Here is a 23,974-nt window from a genome sequence, read left to right as displayed (position 1 = left end):
TCTCTTGTATTTGGGTGGAACCTACAAGGTTGGTAGGGTTAATTTAGAAGAACTCTGGGACAGAGATGGAACAGGATTGGAATTATTCTACTCTACAATGACCCTACAGAGATTCAGGTTTCTGGCACAGTGTCTGAGGTTTGACGATACGTCAACGAGGTCCGACAGGCGAAAAGAGGATAAATTAGCTCCTATATTAAACATATTTGATTTGTTCACCAAGAACTGCATAGCACACTATTCTCTCGGAGAATATGTCATTGTAGACTATATGCTTGTCAAATTTCGAGGACAATGTAGTTTTTGAGTGTACATTCCTTCCAAACCCGGCAAATATGGAATAAAAGTGTTCAATATGGCCGATGCAAGAACGGCGTACACGTCAAATTTGAAATTTATTTAGGTGAGCGGCCAGATGGGCCGTATAAGTTGAGTAATCGTGCAGCTGATATCGTCAAAAGGTTGTGTAATCATATTTCGAAAACGTCAACGAACATAACGATGGATAACTGGTTTACGAGCTATGAACTGGCCCTGTCACTTCTGAAAGGCCATAAATTAGCACTTTTGGGAACAGTAAGAATTCGTGAACACAAGAGGTAGAAATGCTTTTACAAATATCTTTGGCTTTCTGAAGACGTGCACATTAGTGAGTTATGCACCAAAGAAAAACAGGTGCCTACCTCTAATGAGTACTATCCAGCATGACAACAAAATAGATGCAACAACTGGGGAAGAAATGAAGCCGGAGATGATAACTCTGTACAAGGCTACTAAGGGTGCGGTAGATTTAGTAGATCAGATATGTACCACCTATGATGTAGCAAGAACAACTAGAAGGTTGCCGTTGGCCTTCTTCTTTTGCTTACTGAATGTAGCAGGCATAAATAGCCTCGTTATCTTCAGAGCTAAAAACCAGGGGAGACCACGAGGAGAGACATTCTGAAATCGCTTGGGATGGCTCTTGTCAGAGGCCAATTACTACCCAGGACTGGCAGTAAGCATATCAACCGACCTCTCAAAAGATCTGTCAACAGACTGGCGGGGGTCGAACAGCAAGACGATCAGTGTGTGAACCAGAGTACTGTGCCTAAGAGAGGATGGTGCTATGGGTGTGAAGATAGCAAAACGCAATATACAGGGTGATTCAAAAAGAATACCACAACTTTAGGAATTTAAAACTCTGCAACGACAAAAGGCAGAGCTAAGCACTATCTGTCGGCGAATTAAGGGAGCTATAAAGTTTCATTTAGTTGTACATTTGTTCGCTTGAGGCGCTGTTGACTAGGCGTCAGCGTCAGTTGATGCTAAGATGGCGACATCTCAACAGAAAGCTTTTTGTGTTATTGAGTACGGCAGAAGTGAATCGACGACAGTTGTTCAGCGTGCATTTCGAACGAAGTATGGTGTTAAACCTCCTGATAGGTGGTGTATTAAACGTTGGTATAAACAGTTTACAGAGAATGGGTGTTTGTGCAAAGGGAAAAGTTCTGGATGGCCGAGAACGAGTGATGAAAATGTAGCACGCATCCAGCAAGCATTTGTTCGCAGCCCAGGAAAATCGACTCGCAGAGCTAGCAGAAAGCTGCAAATTCCACAATCAATTGTATGCAGAGTCCTACGAAAAAAGTTAGTTATGAAACCTTATCGTCTGAAATTGGTTCAAGCACTGTCTGCAGCTGATAAGATTAAAAGAATCGATTTCTGTGATTTTATCCTTGCTCAAATGGAAACAGATGAATCCTTCGTTTCAAAGATTGTGTTTAGTGATGAAGCAACTTTCCACACTAACGGGAAAGTCAACCGTCACAATGTCTGTATATGGGGCACTGAGAATCCGCGGGAAACAACTCCGTATGAACGTGACTCGCCTAAGGTGAACGTTTTCTGTGCCATTTCAGCCAATAAAGTTTTTGGTCCCTTTTTCTTCGAAGGTGCTACTGTAACTGGACTACAGTATCTGGAGATGTTAGAGAATTGGCTGTTCCCTCAGCTCGAACAAGAAGCACAACAATTCATATTTCAGCAGGATGGAGCGCCACCACATTGGCACTTATCTGTCCGTAACTACCTGAACGTCAACTACCCGAGGCGATGGATCGGCCGCCAGGCAGCCCGTGACAGAGCACTTCATCACTGGCCTCCAAGAAGCCCTGATCTTACCCCTTGCGATTTTTTCTTATGGGGGTATGTTAAGGATATGGTGTTTCGGTCACCTCTCCCAGCCACCATTGATGATTTGAAACGAGAAATAACAGCAGCTATCCAAACTGTTACGCCTGATATGCTACAGAGAGTGTGGAACGAGTTGCAGTATCGGGTTGATATTGCTCGAGTGTCTGGAGGGGGCCATATTGAACATCTCTGAACTTGTTTTTGAGTGAAAAAAAAACCTTTTTAAATACTCTTTGTAATGATGTGTAACAGAAGGTTATATTATGTTTCTTTCATTAAATACACATTTTTAAAGTTGTGGTATTCTTTTTGAATCACCCTGTATTTGTTACAAATGCTCTAAGTCTGTGTGTCTCAAAAAACACTCAAGTTTAATTTGTAAAGACTGCATGTAGTGGCCTGGTGTGGTAAAACGACATGTGGAAACAGTACGTTCAAAAGACATTGTGGAGACTCTCCGTTTACTTACAACGTTTTCGTACTTGTTTTCTATTCATCTGTTCATACCTGAGTTTGGTTTTCGTAGCTTTCGTTGTTCTACATTGTGTAACTATTTTTGTCCTGTACGGTATGTAAATGTTAGAATCACTGTCTAATAGCGGTGGCCGAGCGGTTCTAGGCGCTTCAATCCGGAACCGAGCGACTGCTACGGTCGCAGGTTCGAATCCCGCCTCGGGCATGGATGTGTGTGATGCCCTTAGGTTAGTTAGGTTTAAATAGTTCTACGTTCTAGGGGACTGATGACCTCAGATGTTAAGTCCCATAGTGCTCAGAGCCATTTGAACCATTTTTGAACTGTCTAATTTGCTTACGTAATAATAAACGACAACAATTTCCTCAAGCCCAAATCAAAACATGTTTTCTTACTTCATCTACACTATATACGTGAATGCGGAGCCTTTTTGTGCTCCCTATCCTTAACAAATCAGACTGATATGCAGATCGGTGCAAACGAACATAGTACCAACGCAGGGTTAATGGAATGTTTTCGATTGCCTACGGAACAGTGACTGTAGTCAGGCGTGCACCTTTTCATCCGAACAAAACCATGATTTTACGCTGGTGTGCGCCTCTTCGTCCGAGGCAAGTCGACGGTTACGAATGTCTTTCTCCAGTACTCCAGAAATATGGTAATCGCACGGGGAGATTTCGGGACAATATGGAGGATGTTTGAGGGCTTTCCACCAAACTTCTGCAGCGCACTCGAAACAACCTTAGCAACAGTCGGCGGATGAAATATTGAACTTTGGTTCTCCCAACTACGTATTCAGTGTCTTAACAGCTGTGCCAAATATTTCTGCGAGTGACCCGCAGAGGACGTAAAATGTCTTCAGTCGGAAGAGTGGTTTGATGCAGCCCTCCACACTAGTATATCCCGTGCAAGGCTCTTTATATCCACATTGCTTCTGCAGCCTGCTTCCATTTGAACCTTCTTACTGTATTCAAATGTTGATCTTCGCATACAATAATTTTACCCTCCATACTTCCTCAATGCCTTAGGATGTATCCAATCAACTAATCCCTTCTTTCAATCAAAATAGTGAATGGATGTGTATTGTGCCCTGAACCTCACGGGACCTATTTTTGGCCTTCGATTACATACTGCACAGGATAAAACAAGTGCACTAGTATTCCATCGTGAGGTACAAGCAATAACTTACTGCAATTGTAAAATTATTTCGTCTCGTCACAGCATTATCAAACAGCGGAACGCAAAACACTGTCCGACGAACGATGAAAGATGTCGGTCGCTCCAGGAGGGTCACCGAACTGCGTTCAAGGGGCGTCACTTTGTTATCTGCACTGATATGTTTACCAGTGGCGAATTTTTATCAGCGAACTTTTATCGCAACAGGGACCGCATTACACGCAAGAAATCTCAAGTTGCCTCGTGATGCAAAGCTGAGACGAGTGGAGTTTCAGGAGAGGTGCAGAAGGAATAGATGTAGCCTTCTCTCATAACGCCCTATGATGCAGACGAATGGGTGCCCCAGTAACCCACTTCGTCTGTTCTACTTAACGCATATTTACGAGTAGTGTTTCAGAAGCCCTTCATCAATTTACGGCCGGCCGGAGTGGCCGAGCGGTTAAAGGCGCTACAGTCTGGAACCGCACGACCGCTACGGTCGCAGGTTCGAATCCTGCCTCGGGCATGGATTTGTGTGATGTCCTTAGGTTAGTAAGGTTTAAGTAGTTCTAAGTTCTAGGGGCTTATGACCACAGCAGTTGAGTCCCATAGTGCTCAGAGCCATTTGAACCATCAATTTACGCCTTATTGTCTATGATATTTGCGTAAGAAACAAAAACATAGAGCATTCTCGTATAGCTCAAAAAAGGACATATAATTTATGCATTGACTCGAATCTGTAAATGAAAACTTGACATGTTTATTCAGGCGTCGTAGATTCGGTTTCTCATTCACATTTAGTCGAAAATCTGGATATACGATTAAATGATGAAGATGGCTGAATGTGGATTCATTTGTAAACTAGAATGTCTGTATTACATTAGGTGGGACATGGAGAAAAAAGTCCACACCATTGGTGTCACAGATCTGTATGTCTCACGAACAGTGTTCAAATGGTTCTGAGCACTATGGGACTTAACATCTGTGGTCATCAGTCCCCTAGACTTAGAACTACTTAAACCTAAGGACATCACACACATCCATGCCCGAGGCAGGATTCGAACCTGCGACCGAAGTGGTCGCGCGGTTCCGGACTGAAGCGCCTAGAACCGCTCGGCCACCGTGGCCGGCCAGTGTTCAAGCCCTGTTTACCCAGTCCTTCCATCCTCAAAGCAATCAAGCGTCTGGCCGCGTTTCAGTAAGTTGTAGGAAAAAGACTTACCTCATTTTCTCGCTTCTGGAGCGACTTGCTGGGACGAATTTTTTCAGTGAATAATAAGTTACAACATGATTAACCTGTCACCTGGTGCTCAGTACCTGAATGGATGATAGTCAATTCGAAATCTCGGTGAGCGTTTTTACCCCATGCGGGGCTTTACACCAACCTACCCGACGCTTTACGAATATATAGTGCTTCCAATATCAGGCTGCACCGTTCTCGCAACATCACTGCAATAGCCTCGCCCGCAGAGATTGGTGGCGGATGTTGCAGCGTAGGAGACAGATCGCTCCCCCCCCCCCCCCCCCCCCTCCACCTCACCATCCGCCTAACAGACTGCTGCTGCCCTGCGGTAACTGGCGCTTTTGTTGCGACTGCGGTTCTCCACGTGCACGACAAATGCAGCTCCAAGTCACCGCAGAGGCATTAATGTCGCAACTCATTCAGCGAGTAAATGGAGTACGCACATGTACCTCCATTGAGTCGGCGTTACGCTACGATCACGCGGGCTGCAGCGCGTAGCCGCTGCCGATTCCATTCATCTGTCAGACAATGGACCTCCGTCCACGAGCCGCTTATCTCGTCCGAGACGTGCGCTGATGGATGTGCTGCCAGCGCGGCGTCGCGCGCCCGCCAAAATGCAAAGTGGCCGCTCCACGTCACCGATAGAAGCGACGGCAGTGGGAACGAGGCAGCCGATCTTCTCTGGCTGTGCTTGCAGGCGCTGCTAGCGGGGTGAATCGTTTGCCTTCTGCGCACTGCTGATGAAGTGGATCTTCTGCCATCCTATTGAAATTGCAACGCTTATTTCACAATGGGAATAGTTCCCACTACAGCTTGGACACAACGACGACGTTACGGACGAACGCCTCCAACGAAGGCAAAGGAAGTTAATCGAATGTTGTAATGACATGCGGCTTTTACTTACTTCCTCAGGGTTTAAAAATAGATTACAAATTATGTACGTCTGCCTTGGGCTACACCTACAAGCATGTTGCCAAGGCTTTGCCCTCATCGAAAGTTCCTGTCAGCGATAAAGTACCTGTATTTGAGAACCAGTTGTTGTCGTGGTCTTCAGTCCGAAGACTGGTTTGATGCATCTCTTCACGCCAGTGCAAAATTTTACCCACGTGCTACAATTTATTGGCCTATAGTCATCTGACTTACAAGGGTAATAACCGTAACTACAGTGGTGGAAATCAGTATAATGGCATGGTTACGTGAAGGAAAAACAACATTGTCGACTGGAATAGCTGTGAAGAGCGTATACGCAATAGTATGAGACCCAGTATGCAGACAAATGCAGTCAGATGGTATCGCTTTTGAGGTCAGTAGTACAGTATATAACGAGACATTTACGATTCGGGTGGTAGTGGATGGAACTCGGATTAAAGGCAGTCGGCTCTGTGCCGTATTAGTGTGTGCGTAAATGCCTTTACTGTAGATAGAAAACAGACACCATTAGTGACAGTGTGTGTTGTGACAGGGCCACGCGGAAAAGTATTATCACGTGACGAAAAAGTAAAAAATCGGTGCATACAAGAAAATGTGTCTGTATGACAGTCAGATCGCCGAGAGCTTGAACCGTTTAAGTACAGTGATCGATAATTTCGCTATATTGGGCGCACGATGTACACAGAAGGGAGAATATGCTCAAAGTAGAAAATAATCTGAGGCACCGAAACAGTCACTTTCGCGCAAAGCAAAGTCCACAAACGGTTACTCCCCTTAACTTGTTGCCAGTAACTGTCAGGCTTGTGCGACAAATTTTGTCAAATGACAATCACCTTGTATTTAAGAAAAGACTGCAGAAACCTGATTTAACACTCAGACATGAACAGACTATATAGAAGTTTTGCGGAAAATCACATGTCATCAAATTCAGAATGGGACAAAGTGTTCTCCAGTGACGAGAAGAAGTTTAATTTGGTTGGGGCTAGTGGATTTCGGTCTTATTAGCGTGATATGAGAACAGTCCAGCAGTTAAGAATGAGCATAAATTCTGGTGGTGAAAGTGTTACGACTAAATGCTAGAGACAGAATTGGTTAGGCTGTATGAGGACCTAGGGGACGAAAGTCTTAATGATTCAACAAGATAATGCACCTGTGCATGTTTCTGCTATAACCAAAAAGTGGTTAGAAGGTAAAGATATCGACGTCTTGCCCTGCTCTCCGGAAAAACTTTTGGGCATACTTGCAAGGTGTGTTTATAGGGATGGAAGGCAGTCTGAGGCCGTATGTGAGCTGAAAAGAGCGACACAGGCATCTTTAGCATTTTACCTTTTCCTGTGTCTCAATCAGGTGAATATTATAAAATCGTGAAAGTGCCATTTACCTCTTCGGTTAACATAGTTTGGGTCGTATCAGTGAGCCTCATCCAACGCGCTCCTGTTCTTAGATTCACGTCTGGAAAAGATCTACCTAATTCTATATATCTCATTTTCTCCTCCTATGATGGAAAAGGATCTCCTTACCAGAACATCTACAGAAAACACTTTCTTACTAAAGGAAGGTGGCATGTCCACTTTTGCTGTACCGGTATTAATTTTATTTGTTCACGGCTAGTTTCAGCCTTCTTGGCCATTCTCCAGTGATTCTTCAGTTCTGCGAGAGGAAACTACGCCTTACATAATGAAATGTCACATTATTTAAATTTGCTTTCTATTTGTTTTGATTCAGAGATACTGTCTTGTTGGTTTGACCGCTTGACGTTTACAAAGGCATTTCAATTTCTATGGCATGGTTTTCTATTACATAATCACAAAATCACTTGAGGATGGCCTAGAAGGCTGAAACTAGCCATGAACAAACAAAATTAATACCGGTACAGCGAAAATAGAAAATGCCAAATTCTTTTAATAAATTCATTGCTGTGGCATCCGCTATGAAAAGACTAAACTTTCATACCAGATTTGCTCATACAGTCGCATGTTTTACAACCATCATAGCCTTTTGACTTACAAACGTTGCACCGGTAACTGAATTTTACATATGAAAATTGAACTATTGAAATTTTATAATTAATTGTTTAACATTGCTAGGAATTAAAAAATGGAGAAAATTTAGTAGCAGCAGCAATCGAACCAGTGCCCACGAATATCAATCACCACTGATAAACACAGCCACGGAGCCAACACGTCAACCCCTCCGCATAGCTCTCGTATACCTTATACTTGCACAACATGTTCTACGCTATTTGAAAGAAAATTACTGACTTGCTGCTACGGGCAATGTAGCGCTCCTGGTGCAGAAAGGGATGATATTAAATCAGAGCACGTGCAGTGGAAAACAGACAACAAGGTCGCTTCTCTGAGTTGATCGCAGAGGGCTGACCGTTTCAGCGCTTCGCATCGGTTTCTACTTATCGCGGAGACAGCGTTACGAAACATGTTTTCGTCCGTTTTATTTGCAAATCGGCTCCCATTCGAAGAGAAACGGTGTAATTTTAGTCCCATTTTTGGCTCTCACTCGAAGAGAAATGCCATAACATTATTGCGATATTTATGCTGTAGTGCAGCACATTAGCACTTAATAACCGGCCGCCACTGCTTCACACTAGGCTCTCCTGTGCTAGTAGCAGTACCACAAACCATAAGCCGCGCGGAATGGCCAGAGGCGCCATGTCACTAATTGCTCGGCCCCTCCCGCCGGAGGTTCGAGTCCTCCCTCGAGCATGGGTGTGTATGTTGTCCTTAGCGTAAGTTAGTTTAAGTAGTGTGTAAGTCTAGAGACCGATGACCTAAGCATTTTGGTCCCTTAGAAATTCATACACATTTTAACATTTTGCAAACTACACGCATCAAAAAAAGTTTTGCATCACCTCCGCTCCGAGAGTTCCGGAACCTGTACAGAAAATTGGAATATAGATCAACATAAACATCATTTCCGCCCTTTTTATTGCTCATGAAAACCACACATTGCATTTTGTACCTTCAGAGGTGGCGGTCCAGATTGCTGTGCACAGGTACCTCTAATACCAAGCAGCACGTCCTCTTGCATTGATGCATGTCTGTATTCGTCGTGGCTTACTATCCACAAGTTGGTTCATATTGTCTCACCCCTCAATGGCGATTCGGCGTAGATCCCTCAGAGTGGCTGGTGGGTCACGTCGTCCATAAACAGCACTTTTCAGTCTATGCCAGGCATGTTCGATATGGTTCATGTCTGAAGAACATGCTGGCCACTCTAGTCGAGCGATGTTGTTATACTCAAGGAAGTCATTCACTAGATGTGTATGATGGGGGCGGAATTTTCGTCCATGAAGACTAATGCCTCGCCGATATGCTGCCGATACGGTTGCACTATCGGTCGGCGGATGACATTCACGTCTCGTACAACCGTTACGGCGCTTTCCATGACCACCAGCGGCGTACGTCGGCCCCACATAATGCCACCCCAAAACAGCAGTGAATCTCCACCTTCCTGCACTCGTTGTACAGTGCGTCTCAGGCGTTCAGCCTGACCGGGTTACCTCCAAAAACATCTCCGACGATTGTCTGTTGAAGACCTATGCGACACCCATTGGCATGTTGTTGGGCCCATCTGCACCGCGCTGCATAGTATCGTGGTTGCGAAGATGGACCTCGTCATGGACGTCGGGAGTGAAATTGCGCATCATGTAGCCTATTGCGTATAGTATCAGTCGTAACATGACGGCCTGTGGCTGCACGAAAAGCATTATTCAACATGGTAGCGTTGCTGTCAGGGTTCCTCCGAGCCATAATCCGTAGGTAGCGGTCATCCACTGCAGTAACAGCCCTTGGGCGGCCTGAGAGAGGCATGTCATCGACAGTTCCTGTCTCTCTGTGTGAACATCACTTTGGTTCACTTCGAGATGCCTGGACACTTCCCTTGTTGAGAGTCCTTCCTGGCACAAAGCAACAATGTGGACGCCATCGTGCAGCGGTATTGACCGTCTAGGGATTGTCGAACTACAGACAACACGAGCCGTGTACCTACTTTCTGGTGGAATGACTGGAACTGATCGGCCGTCGGACCTCCTCTGACTAATAGGCGCTGATCATGCATGGTTGTTTACATATTTGGGCTAGTTAAGTGATATCTCTGTACAGTCAAAGGGACTGTGTCTGTGATACAATATCCACGATCAACGTCTATCTTCAGGCGTTCTGGGAATGAGGGTGACGCAAAACTTTTTTTGATGTGTGTATAACAGCTTGAACCTTCGTGGGCTGGATCTTTCTCTACAATCAGCCCATCCTCCCACTCCCCTCCGCCCTCGATCCTCACCACCGACGTTTCCCACAGCTACCAATTTAACCGTTCCTTGTTGCCTCTGTTTGTTTCCTTTTAACCTAACCTTTGTTTTACTCAGATTGCCCCATAAGGCTCTTTTCTCTCCAGTTTGATGCAGTACCTCTTCATTAATTATTCGGTCTTGAACAAATGCTTTACGGAGTTCTTGCTGTGTCAGATTTGTCAGCCTCGAGCTTTCGACGGATTCCTCCGTCCTGATCCTCGGAGATATTTTCGTAAACATTTTAGTTAGCCGAATTATGTCGTGGAGGCGTCACGGACTCATGGAACTTCCATATGGTACAACAGATTATGTCGATGCCTATGATAGAAGAACACTGGTAGCGATGCTGATTTCGATAGATGGTAGATGATTTCACCTGATTTCTCTGCTGCCTTTCAGCATCAAGTGCCCGTTCCATGCACCACTCAAGATGTAGTCACTGCCTCGGTTACAGTTATTGTTACACATTCTGGTTTCAACGGCTTCTTTGATGACAGAATCCCAGTACGTAGGCGCCTTTGCCACTAAACACACAAATACACACATGCAAAAGAAGGAACTTCACAAATTCAGCAAGTCAAAACGCGTCGGGCTACCTCTGGCCCTTTATTCATGCAGTTATTCGGCTTGTTGAATGTCATCGTGAGGGATATCGTGCCAAATTCTATCCAATTTGCGCATTAGATCGTCAAAATCCTGAACTGGTTGCATGGTCCTACCCATAACGCACTCAACTGGGAAGAGATCCGGCAACCTTGCCGACCATCGTAGGGTTTACCAAACACGAATACAAGCAGTACAGATTCTCAGAGTGCGGGCAACCTTGCTGAAATGTAAGTCCAGGATGGCTTGCCGTGAACGGCAACAAAACGGGGCGTAGAAAGTCGACTAACCGTTGTGCTGTGAGGGAGTCGCGGATGACAACCAAAGGGGTCCTGCTATGAGAAGAAATGACAGCTCAGACCATCACTCCAGGTTGTCGGGTTGGATTCAAAATGGTTCAAATGGCTCTGAGCACTATGGGACTTAACATCTGAGGTCATCAGTCCCCTAGAACTTAGAATTACTTAAACCTAACTAACCTAAGGACGTCACACACATCCATGCCCGAGGCAGGATTCGAACCCGCGACCGTAGCGGTCGCGCGATTCCAGACTTAAGCGCCTACAACCGCTCGCTACACTGGCTGACTGTGTCGATTAGATGGAGGACAACTTCTTCGCTGGTCACTGGGGCTCACTTCAAAGCAGGACTCATCACTGAAGACAATTATACTCCAGTCGGATTCCAGACTGAAGGCAAGTCGCATAAGAGGAGCACCAGAAATTTTAATTCCGGTGGCGCGAATCGAACCTGGGCATCCCGCTTGTGTGCGAAGTACGCTAGCCTCATCTTTTTCTGACTTTCCTTTTTAACGTCTCCAACAGCTCTCCTCCTGACAATCTCCAGTTAAACTCCTTTTTGGCAAGCTTCATGAGCTAAAACGAAAATTGTCGCCGTTTCTAGAGATACAGATTGCCATTTCTGGAGACGCCCCGGGCGTGGCTCTCATACCAACCTGACTGTCGCCCGCCATACGGCCCGACAACCACTGCGATGGTCTGGAATGCGTTTTCCTAGCAGGACTCCTTTGTTGTCATCCGCGGCATCTTAGTAGCACAGCGGTACGTCGACGATTGTCTACGCTCCGCTTCGTTGTCCTTCATGGCGAGCCATCCTGGACTTACATTTCAGCAAGATAACGCCCGCACTGCTTGTCTTCGTGCTCGCCAAACCCTACCTCCAGCAGCAACGTCGCCGAGTCTCATCCCAACTGAGAACGTTTGGAGCAGGGCACTCCATCCAACTGGTGGTTTTGACAATATAACACGCCAATTGGACATAATTTGGCACGATATCCCTCAGGACGACGTACAATAACTCTACCAATCAATGCCAAACCGAATAACTGTTTGCTTAGAGGCTACAGGTGGACAAAAGCGTTTTAATTTGCTCAATTTGTGAAGCTCGTTCTCTTGAACAACTCATCAACTTTTTATGAAACTGGAATCATTTATTTTTATGTACACGTTTCAGCAAACATAACTGTATGTTTGTTTATGAGCCTTTATTTGGCAGCAGTAGAATGTCGAAATAGCGATATTTAATGTGGCGTCTGTGCTCCGTGCAGCTTTTTGAAGTCATTGTTGTCGATTGACCGTTCTAGCAGCTACCAACGCGATCAATCAGTAAGAAAGATTTCAGAAAGCTGCACGGAGCACCGATGCCATATTAAATATCGTGATTTCCGCAAATCTACAGCTGCCGAACCCAGCCTAGTGAACAAACGTACACTTACGTTTAACGAAAGAGGAATACTATCCCATGCATCCACGTACTGATTCAAATGGTTCAAATGGCTCTGAGTACTATGCGACTTAACTTCTGAGGTCATCAGTCGCCTAGAACTTAGAACTAATTAAACCTAACTAACCTAACGACATCACACACATCCATGCCCGAGGCAGGATTCGAACCTGCGACCGTAGCGGTCGCTCTGCTTCAGACTGTAGCGCCTAGAACCGCACGGCCACTCCGGCCGGCCCACGTACTGAGATTCTGTCATTACAGAAGCTTTTGAAATCATAACATGTAACAATACCTACACCTTGATTAGCGCGTGGAAGCGGACACTTGATGCTGAGAAGCAACAGGAAATCAGCTGAATCATCCACCATCTACCGAAATCAGAATCTCTACCAATGTTCTTCAGTCACAGACACCAACATAATCTCTGGTAGTATACGGATGTTCCCTACTTCTATGATGTCTCTATTTCAGAATTTGCCCAACTAAAGTACCTAACGGTCTATCGAGGTATCTCCTGACGATGACGGCAGAAGTCGTCGAAATCTCGACACTGACAACTCCATGAAGCATTTATTCAAGACTGTCTCCGCGAAAAATTACGTTCTCAGTTATTCGAGCTACCTATCTAATCTTCAGTACTATTCCGTAACATCACATTTCAAAATCTCAAAATCTATTATTCTTTTGTTTACATTGTTTATTGTCGATATTCCACTTCCATACAAGATCACACTCCAGGCAAAGACTTTCTGTCACTTAAATTTATATTCAATGTTAGTAAATTTCTCTTTTGCTGAAGAGCTTTTCTTATTACTGCCAGACCGCATTTTACATCCTCTGTATTTCAGCCAGTAACTTTGCTGCCCAAACAGTAAAACTAGTCTGTTACTTCCTGAGTCTCGTTTCCTAATTTAATTCCCTTCCAATTATCTGATTTTATTCGATACTCCATTACCATTGTTTGTTGATGTGCATTATACTCTTTACGAGACACTATTCATTTCCAAGCCCACTGTATCGTACTTCATACTCTTTTCTGTTTTTTTCATGCCCTTCGTCTCATAATTGGCGTCCGTTTTATTTTACCTTTTTTTATTCATTACTTCCGATTTTCAAAGAGTGTGTTCCACTCAGCCAGTCACCATCCACTACACTACGCTGACATGACATTCAAATGCTTTCATTATTCATTGCCATGACACGTTTCGAACATTCAGAGACCTCCTTCGGAGTCCCCCAGCTCACTCATAAGCGTATATGAGCATATTGTGCTCCATTCGGTGTTTCAGATGAAACGTTTGTAACTGTGTGCACTAGTGGGACACTACTACGAGAGGTTTTTCGTCCTTTCATTTAAGCGTTACAATCTTGCAGTTTCTGTATTACACTGAGACTTTTTCTGTACAATTACCTCAGTATAAAACGTCTTTCAGTGCATTTTGTTGTTCATAGCCCCAACCATTATTTTCACTTTTTTATTTCATTATTTAACATTTTTATGTACACCACTCAAAAGCCGCCAAATGTATTACTATGTTTCAACTAATTTCGACAATTTATGTCATAATCTGACAAACTTATAAAACCTGTGGAGCACAACCTTCATCATTTTATTCTTTGAATTTATTTTATTTTGCAGGGCACTATGACACAAAATCACGTACAAGAAACGGTCAGGAATGTCGTTGCATGGTTATAAATGAGCTGCAACCATCCGAATATGATCTATAAGAAGTCTAAACCGATGTTGACAAAGAACAATAAATCATTTCAGAATTTAGTTATTACTAATTGTTTCGGATATCAAACTACGGAACTGTAGTCGCTCTGAGCATGTCACCTATTGGCAAAATAGTTTATTTTATTTCGTTTTCCTTACTTTGTTCTTTGATTTCCTTAGATATTTCCTTATCAATCATGTCAATTTTAGAGCGCGCTCATAAATAGTTCCTGAAATTTCTTGTAGAACCGTTACTGTACTTCGATGCCAGAGAGAGATTTCTCTGTTCAGAGAGGACGACGGCTAAACACCAGCTGAATCTGAGCACAGAAGACGTTCACTATCACTAAAATAACTGCTGCATCAACCACGACACTGGGCTGCCGTCAACAACTAGAAATGTACGAGAAACTACGTTAAGGCTCATTTCCTCTCTTCACTGAAGGATCACGCAGCAGGCGGAGCAAGTTAGCGGGATAATGTGTTCGTGATTACCAAATTACCAAGAAGCAGATTTCAAACCCCGACTTAGGTTTCCCGATGTTTTCATAAATCATCTGAGGCGAAAGCGACGATGGTCCCTACGACAAAACCACGGCAATTTTTTTTTTCATCACTGTCCATGTCGAGGCAGCACTACGCTTCTAATGAAATCGACGACAACGGAGCTTTAATCCTTTCTAAAATCATGCGTTCACTAATATAAAGAAAAACTGTCGAATAATAACGCCTGCTTTCATTTATTCCGTGTTACGGTATGCTGAAAGAATCTGGCGGAACGCGTGTATGGACAATAACGATTTCTGCATGGTTTTTGTCGCTCGTATTTGTGAAAAGGGTACAGAGGTGCAAGTATCAGGGATATTATGTAGACAGTAATCTGTGTAATCTCAGGATTTGTTTTCTCAGATACTGAAGAACGTTATAGTATTTTGTTAGGCTTTGTTTCTAATCTTTGTAGAATTTTGTTTGTGCTTCTGCAACGAGAATGGCTGTAACTGTGGACAAGATGAGGGAAGAGGATATCTCTCCGCCACGTGTATCGTTCATACACGTTGTCTCTGTCACTATGCGTAGTGAGCGTAAGGAATGTGGAATAGGAAGTACACTTAAAACCCAAGAGAAGAAGACACATTTCCTGCTGGTCTGTATGAGATTACGATCGTTTTGTCTCCATGACGTGGTATTCATCCATAAGAATTTGTTAGTGCAGATGTACTGTCAAGGGCGGACGACCGATTTTAAAATTATCTCACCGAGCTCAAAGCGTAGAACAGGTTCCACGTTAGCTGGTATAATAGTTCATAGCTTCTCAGTATATTTTCATGCGTGTTGTGTACTATTAAATTCTACTGCAGATGAAAAGAAGCATAAGACGTTACAGAATCCACAAATTATTATTAAGCAATCGAAAATACCTGTAACCTCATCTTAAAAATATAAGCAACTGCAAGAAAATCGTAAACAAAAATCAATTTGTAATTCAAATTGTAAAAGTAACAACTCACTTCTGTATCGATGAGTGGCGTAACTTTAGTACAGTGTCACGGTGGAAGGTAAATGAAATTCCACAGACGTCGAATCCAGGTATTTTTCACACACGGCTGACGTCCGCCTCCTCTGCTGAACTGGAACAGAAAGTAAACGCATTTTGTAGTCGCTCAGCAATGTAAACTATTACATTCGGTAACCACTACCTATAAATGTAACAAACTATTGTTGGTACAACATAAATTCAATTGTGATTAAATCATTAAGCGCTCTTGTGTGTGTGTGTGTGTGTGTGTGTGTGTGTGTGTGTGTGTGTGTCTTTGATCGCTACGAAAAACAAAACCTACTGTAAATGACAACTACTTATTTTTGTCTTTCAGCTCGAGAGCGCTATTTAGCCACCAACAATTACACTACTTAGATTTCAACAGTTACAAAAAAACTTATTTTTTTGAAATATATATAAGTGAACATATTACTATGTTACTTTAAAATAACTACAAAATATTTCTTCACCAGTAAAAGAAGGAAAATTTCTAAAAGACGAAGTAACAATGAAATTTTTCTCTACAAGAAATGTTTACAAAAGTTTTGAAGCCACTACTCTTTGAGATACACACAATTTTTTAATCAATCACTAAAAATGGGGCTACATCTTCTGTATAGTTCTGTGGTCAAATTTTAAAACTCCTAACTAAAATAAATCTTATCAGACAGCTAGTAACAGCATTCTGATTCTTTAATAAAAGACCAGTACTGTTTGTAAGGAGCGCTACCCCAAGCTTTCTCAATTCTGCAAGGAATTTTCCTCCATGTTACTTGAATCTCCAACAAACGATGCTGCAGTATGACCATAAATGGTCTGACAACACGAGTGCCTGAATTTATTAATTGTAAGCGATACGAATAAGACTGAAATCCCATCCCAGTGACTGTAGAGATAGCTCTACGATGTAATTACACGTCACGAAACCAAGGTGAGGTTGAATGCAACCATAATAGTTTTCTCTAGTTACGTTTGGTATTTCCCATTCCTCTTCCCAGCGGGACCCGGCTATAAATGACAACTATTCTGTCCTTTAATTACGTCGTCGTAGTAACTGATGAACTATTCACACTTCATGCTATAGACCACTAACTCAGTGTAATCGGACTAATTAATCACCGTGACGGAAGTCTGCAAGTAGTTGAACGCAGTTGATGGCCTCTGTTTACAAGTTTCAATTACAGTTCTCTGGAGCGAGGGAACGTCGTAAAAGTGACATCAAAACGCGCTGATGGTGTCGGGCCGACACGCCTCTGAAGCGCAAACAGAAATAAGACGTCCAAGTGGTCTGACAACTCAGGCAATAACTCTCCCTGGGTCTGCCGCGTTGCGAGAAATCACATCGTAGCGTAGCCATCTCTTATGGCTTTAATGTTAACGTTCGACCCTTCAGATCTGAGAGATTTCCTTAGCTATACGCTAGTCAAATAGCAATGCTCTTTAACGGTTTTCGAATTTCATCTTCGTAAGTCGTTCATACATTTCAGAAATACCTATTTTGGCGACAAATATTCTGCTCTCTTGTGACATTCCTTCTGAAGATACGTCAATTCAGAAGATAAAAGCCCTGGTTTCTCGTAATAGAGAGGAATCTAATCCAGTGAGCCTATTTCAAGCTTTCTACGATTTTCTGTGATCATTCTAAAAAATATGCAAATATTTTCTTTTACATTGCCGTTCTTCCATTCTTCTCGTATCTTAGTTTACCATATGGTCTGGCTCTCGAGAGGATATAGAGCCATTATAAGATGAAAAAAAGCAACGAATTTGGTATTTTCCGTAATGTGCAATTAAGTATTGATGAAAGCTCGTGAAACATCTTTCACGGTGACGTAAATTTTTAGAGCGTTGTAGATGAACTGTTTCGCAAATACAAATACTTCTATATCCATACTTTGCAAACCACTGTCAAGTACCTGGAAGAGGGTACTTTCCTTTGTAAACCGTGCGGAACGTTGACTGTACGATCGTCAAAATGTGTGATGGCGGTTGTTGTCGCATTGGTCTGCTACACCTGTTGCACAGAATGTCCCATTTATCTTGACAATCCCAAATAATTTTTTCCCGGAAGCAAAATATATATATCAAGTAAATGTTGCTTGGCTACCAGAGGGACATTAAGCAGCAAGACTTCTTTTCCTGTAAATCACTTTTAAACAGCAGCCATAGTTTTTACTTTCTAATCCACTTCCTCTCCTCAATACCTGTTAAAAAATATGGGTCACAGGGTATCATATTTGTAAACAAAGTTTTAACCCTCCAGTACCACTGGGGTCAATATGACCCCTTAAGCACGTTGGAAATATATATCTACCTTATTTATGGGTTCTTTCGTTACTTCTTGGTAGAAGGATTCCATATTTAAGGTTGAATAAGAAGCAGAACAAAACAGTGTACTTGTTATTCAATCTTATATGTATCTGCCTTGCTTTCAAAACTATTATTTTCAAAATATATGACTTTATCCCTCTGAGTCAATTGTATCCAATTATATTTCGTTCATTTTCATATTTACAACACATTAAAATTTATTCAGGTTCTTTTTCGATAATTATTACTGGGTTCAATCGAAATTTCTCTTTGTTTCTTGAACGATATAATATGAACATAGAATCATTACTGTTGCACTGAACATGTTAGTTCATTATAATATTACTAATATGTGAAGTGTAAGTTATTTGGGGTCTATGTGACCCCAGTGGTACTTTGTGAGACAAAAAAAATCCTGGCAGTAGGAAGGTTAAAGACATAACACAAAACTGAATTTCTCTTTCCTGTAATAAAACACACAGTGCAGGTGTTTCAAGTAACATAACTCGATTTCGTGCTGGCTTGCTGGAGTTGACAGCGGAAAAAAAAGGAAAATTGAAACTTACATTGTCCACAAATGGCAGCATTTTTACCTTTCCTTCGTTGCTGTGCTTTGCACCCATTTTAAACTTCATTCGAAGACCGTTGACTGAATGACCGGTGTACATTTTACGAGTATTTGTCGAACACAATATTACTGCACCTGGGAATGAGGGGGATGCGGTCCGCTGATCGTGAGTCAACGCGTAATCGGCGCTGACAGTACTCGTACAACCACAACTGACCTGACTGCACTAACAGTGCCATGAGTTTTCCTTAGTCAGCACTGTATCTGTTTACCGTAACGTCACCGCGTGCTTCCGATAAAGCCCAAGTGTTATAATATTGCAGTTGAATAGCACTTGTGTTTACTGTCAACTTCAGCAAACAGACTAGTCACGTTACCTGCGATGTGTGTTAGTACTGGAGAGTCAGAGTCAGTTTTGTTTTGCGTTTTTAACCCTTAACCGGCGTTGCGGACTCTCTGGGACAGCAGGAAAGTATAAAGTTGTAGGAACTTTCGTATTTGTCGATCAGGGAGCATGTCCTGTCCCGTACCTTGCTACAGTGCGTATTCACGTCGCGTACTTAGGCGACTGCAGTCTTTCATCAAGACGAGCATTGTACACAACGAACTTACAGTCACGGGACTCTGCGACACAGTTAATGTAATGTTTTCAGATTCGTGATTATGTCTCCGAACCCACAAAAAGTTAACACTACAGATCCTAACTTCGAGGAACGTGTAGTAAGATAGATAGATGAATGTGATGCTCACTGTTCAGATCAAAATGGCGATCCCGAGAGCAACATTACTATCGAAAATTCTATTCCAAGTGATCACGAAACAGCAAGTGAACTTTTCGGTGATAAATCTGATGAAGAAGAGATGCAGGTTACTGAAAGTGAATACGGAAAGTGTTCAATGTATTGTAAATCTACTACACCTCTAAATACTACCTCTTTTTACATGTGTGTTTGGAACGTTGTCAATGCCTTACAGTTTTCCTGTAGAAGTAAATATATCTTCTTCTCTTATACTTTAGATCTTAGTAAATGTGTATTCATATATTCCTGACATTATAAAGTTCAGGGGCGATCTCGATTAATGTAGAAACAGAAGTACATCTTCAAAGATTCAAGAAGATCAAGCATTTATTGTGATAAGCCGTGTCAGCAAACTACGTTGCCACCATCATATCTGTAAAGCATAGATCAACATGTTCAAGCACCCTGGGATCAGATTAAAGACATGTAATGCAATTTTAAATAAAGATAGAATGTAACATCTGTTGTGCAGTACATTTCACTGAATCTTGATCAAATGCATACTATACCGTCTCATATCACAGACTGATACTTCATGAACATGAGAACAATAGTATACCAGCAAATCAAGCATAAATTATTACGTAAAACAGAGTGAAGACTGAGATTGTTAGGTAAACATCATAGACGTTACAACCAGAAATCAGTTGGCACTGTGGTAGTAATTACAAACAAGAGTACGTCGTGTCATATAAAGGCAAACGAGCATCGAAGAAGATTACCCTACTAACGTACAATAAATAAAGAATCCAATTCAGAGTACGTTACACTTATTTTGTTATAATAATTGTAATTAATACTATATAAAAGTTGAAACCGTCTTAGAAAACATAACAGAAATAACTGTACCTTCAATATCTTGTTTAATACACAAGTAGTGAAGCCAGTCATGTGGGATGTTCGTATTATAAAAACATATGGAATAAAAAATACATGTCATAATGTTAAGGCAGCATAAGGCCTCGATAGTCACTATTGTTCGGTATCTCGGTGAAGTTAAGCAACCATAAAGGAACCACGAAAGTGAACATCCAGTGTTTCACTCATAACTACCACACACACGTCATTACAAGTATGGTAACCATACAACGAAATCACTTAGCTGGCTTTATACAAATCGTAAATAGATTAAGGAAAGGCAAACCTACGTTTCTAGCATTTGTAGACTTAGAGAAAGCTTCTGACAATGTTGACTGGAATACTATCTTTCAAATTCTGAAGGTGGCAGGGGTAAAATACAGGGAGCGAAAGGCTATTTACAATTTGTACAGAAACCAGATGGCAGTTATAAGAATCGAGGGATATGAAAGGGAAGCAGTGGTTGGGAAGGTAGAGAGACAGGGTTGTAGCCTCTCTCCGATGTTATTCAATCTGTGTACTGAGCAAGCAGTAAAGGAAACAAAAGAAAAATTTGGAGTAGGAGTTAAAATCCACGGAGAAGAAATAAAAACTTTGAGGTTCGCCGATGACATTGTAATTTTGTCAGAGACAGCAAAGGACCTGGAAGAGCAGTTGAAAGGAATGGATAGTGTCTTGAAAGGAGGATATAAGATGAACATCAACAAAAGCAAAACGAGGATAATGGAATGTAGTCGAATTAAATCGGGTGATGCTGCGGGGGTTAGGAAATGAGACGCTCAAAGTTGTAAATGAGTATTGCTATTTGGGGAGCAAAATATCTGATGAGAGAGGATATAAAATGTAGACTGGCAATGGCAAGGAAAGCGTTTCTGAAGAGGAGAAATTTGTTAACATCGAGTATAGATTTAAGTGTCAGGAAGTCGTTTCCGAAAGTATTTGTATGGAGTGTAGCCATGTATGGAAGTGAAACAAGGACGATAAATAGTTTAGACAAGAAGAGAATAGAAGCTTTCGAAATGTGGTGCTACAGAAGAATGCTGAAGATTAGATGGGTAGATCACATAACTAATGAGGAGGTATTGAATAGAATTGGAGAGAAGAGAAATTTGTGGCACAGCTTGACTAGAAGAAGAGATCGGTTGGTAGGACATGTTCTGAGGCATCAAGGGATCATCAATTTAGTATTGGAGGGCAGCGTGGAGGGTCAAAATCGTAGAGGGAGACCAAGAGATGAATACACTAAACAGATTCAGAAGGATGTAGGTTGCAGTAGGTACTGGGAGATGAAGAAACTTGCACAGGATAGAGTAGCATGTAGAGCTGCATCAAACGAGTCTTTGGACTGAAGACCACAACAACAACAACAACATACAAATCGTGCAGCTCGACGTTTAGGTGCTAGCACACCAAGATCCTGAGTACGAAGCGTCTAGCTCCAACTACCATTTCGCGTTGAAACTCGCGTCGTACGGCCACAATCACGTCTGAGACCTTTTCACACGAATCACCCGAGTACGAAGAACAGCTCCGCCAATGCACTGCTCTTTTATACCTTGTGTAGCGATACTATCGCCATCTGCATATTTCTATATCGCTATCCCGTGACTTCTGTCTCCTCAGTGTGTTAGCCTGTCCAGTAGTCACGAGTAGCAGATGGATGTCTCACACGGAGAAACGCAATGGAGAAGGAGAGAAACAGATTAGTGAGTCGAAATGCGGCTGTAACGTAGGTGAAGACGCAGTGCCCGTGGCAGCGGCGCGCGCTGATTGAGACGTCCTTGAGGCTGGGCTGCGCAGTGGCGGCGGTGCCGCCGTCTGGCCCTGGTGGTGGGCCGCGTTTTGGCAGCCCGGGGGCCGCGGCGCCGCCTCCGCCCACGCGGCCGCACTGCAGGGCAGGCAGCTACGGCTGGTGCCCGGGGTCTGCGGTACAGTGCGTGGCGGGCCTCGCGTAAACAGATCGAGGCACCCGTCCATGTCTTACCACAATCATTAACTTATTTAGCAACGCAGCTACTCTTAACTGTACATTTCTAAGTGGTTTCATAAGTCGTAATTTTACATGAAGAATGGGCCTTCATGGTTGGTAAGCTTCATTATTCCAAAGATCATATAAGGGTTGGATTGTTTGAGGAAGGAGACTAGAGAGCAAGGTCATCGGTCTCATCGGATTAGGGAAGGACGGGGAAGGAAGGCGGCCGTGCCCTTTCAAAGGAACCATCCCGGCATTTGCCTGGAGCGATTTAGGGAAATCACGGAAAACCTAAATCAAGATGGTCGGACGCGGCATTCAACCGTCGTCCTCCCGAATGCGAGTCCAGTGTCTAACCACTACGCCACCTCGCTCGGTCCAAAGATCATATAAGGAATTTCAACAATGCGCAGGGTATAGTTCTCACAAGCTGCGACATCGTAGCGAAAAAACACAGTGACCCGTGTATGTAATAAGATGGTCATTAAAGACCAACACCGGTAATCTTGAAACCAGATGTGATGATGGTCATTAAAGACCGAAACCGGTAATCTGTTAAACCAGATCTGATGATGGTCATTAAAGACCGGAACCGGTAATCTGTTAAACAGAAAAGATTGTGACCATAGACGTAAATTAAAGGAAACTTATTAGGCTATAGTTATTTTTTGACTGCTGTCTGAATTGGTCAATGTGTCTAGCGCCGTTACTAAACATTTTTATTTGAAGGGTTGGTCTGCCGCACAAATCGGAACAGAACTGAATTAAGTTCACGCGGACTCTGCAACATTTTTCAAGACTATTTACTTTTTGATTAAGGAATTTATACGCGGTCGGACAAGCACCGAAGATGAAGCCGTCCAGTTCAGGTCACCACAAAGGAAATCATCGACAGATTCCATGAAGCGGTAATGCAAGATCGCGGAGATTGCTGAGACCATAAGCATCTCAACGGGACGAGTGAATATTGTCCCACACGGAGAATTGCCTAGAAAGAAGCTGTGTGCGAGGTGGCTGCCGCGATTGCTCTGTCAGCAAAAGGCAAATTCCGCACAACATTCCAGCACAATGTCTGGCGGTGTTTAATCGCAATCCGCCAGACTGTTTGCGCCTACTTGTCTCTGTGATGAAACCTGGATCCATGATCACACAACAGAGTCAAAACCGGCAGACCACACAATGGACAAATGTTGGTGAAGGTGCAGTGAAGATGGCGAAAGTCATTTTGCCAGCTGGTAAGGTGAAGGAATTCATAAGGAATAATGCTCTTAGATTACTTGGAAAACGGCAGAACCGTAACTAGACCCTATTGTATTGGATCGTTGGAAACATACGGTGGGTGAAAAAAAGACCAACGTTGGCACGCAACAAGTGCTCTTTCATGAGGATAATGGACTATCTCACACGTCAGCCATAACACTGACCAAAGTGCATGAATTGGGCTTTGAAATGGTTCCTAAACACCTGTTCGTTAGATTCTAATGCAAAAAGAGACAGCCAGAGTCGCAACTAAGATGGATGTTAATTTAGTCGGTGACCGGTTTCGGGCTATGTCTATTCTCAAATCAACCAATGTTTG

The 23,974-nt window shown here is 42.9% G+C and overlaps 1 protein-coding gene across 1 annotated transcript in view; it reads right to left on the bottom strand.

Annotated features, from left to right (window-relative positions):
• The window catches only part of LOC124804379, a 675,970-nt gene that overhangs the window by 324,942 nt on the left and 327,054 nt on the right, over positions 1-23,974 (bottom strand). The window contains exon 4 of the mRNA XM_047264747.1: positions 15,859-15,978. The gene's annotated coding sequence lies outside the window, so the exon portion shown is untranslated. The remainder of the gene's footprint in view (positions 1-15,858; positions 15,979-23,974) is intronic.

This window comes from Schistocerca piceifrons, chromosome 1, assembly GCF_021461385.2.
Source record: "Schistocerca piceifrons isolate TAMUIC-IGC-003096 chromosome 1, iqSchPice1.1, whole genome shotgun sequence".
NCBI lineage: Eukaryota > Metazoa > Arthropoda > Insecta > Orthoptera > Acrididae > Schistocerca > Schistocerca piceifrons.
The sequence above is the reverse complement of the archived record's forward strand: the minus strand, read 5'-3'. Positions and strand labels throughout refer to the sequence as shown.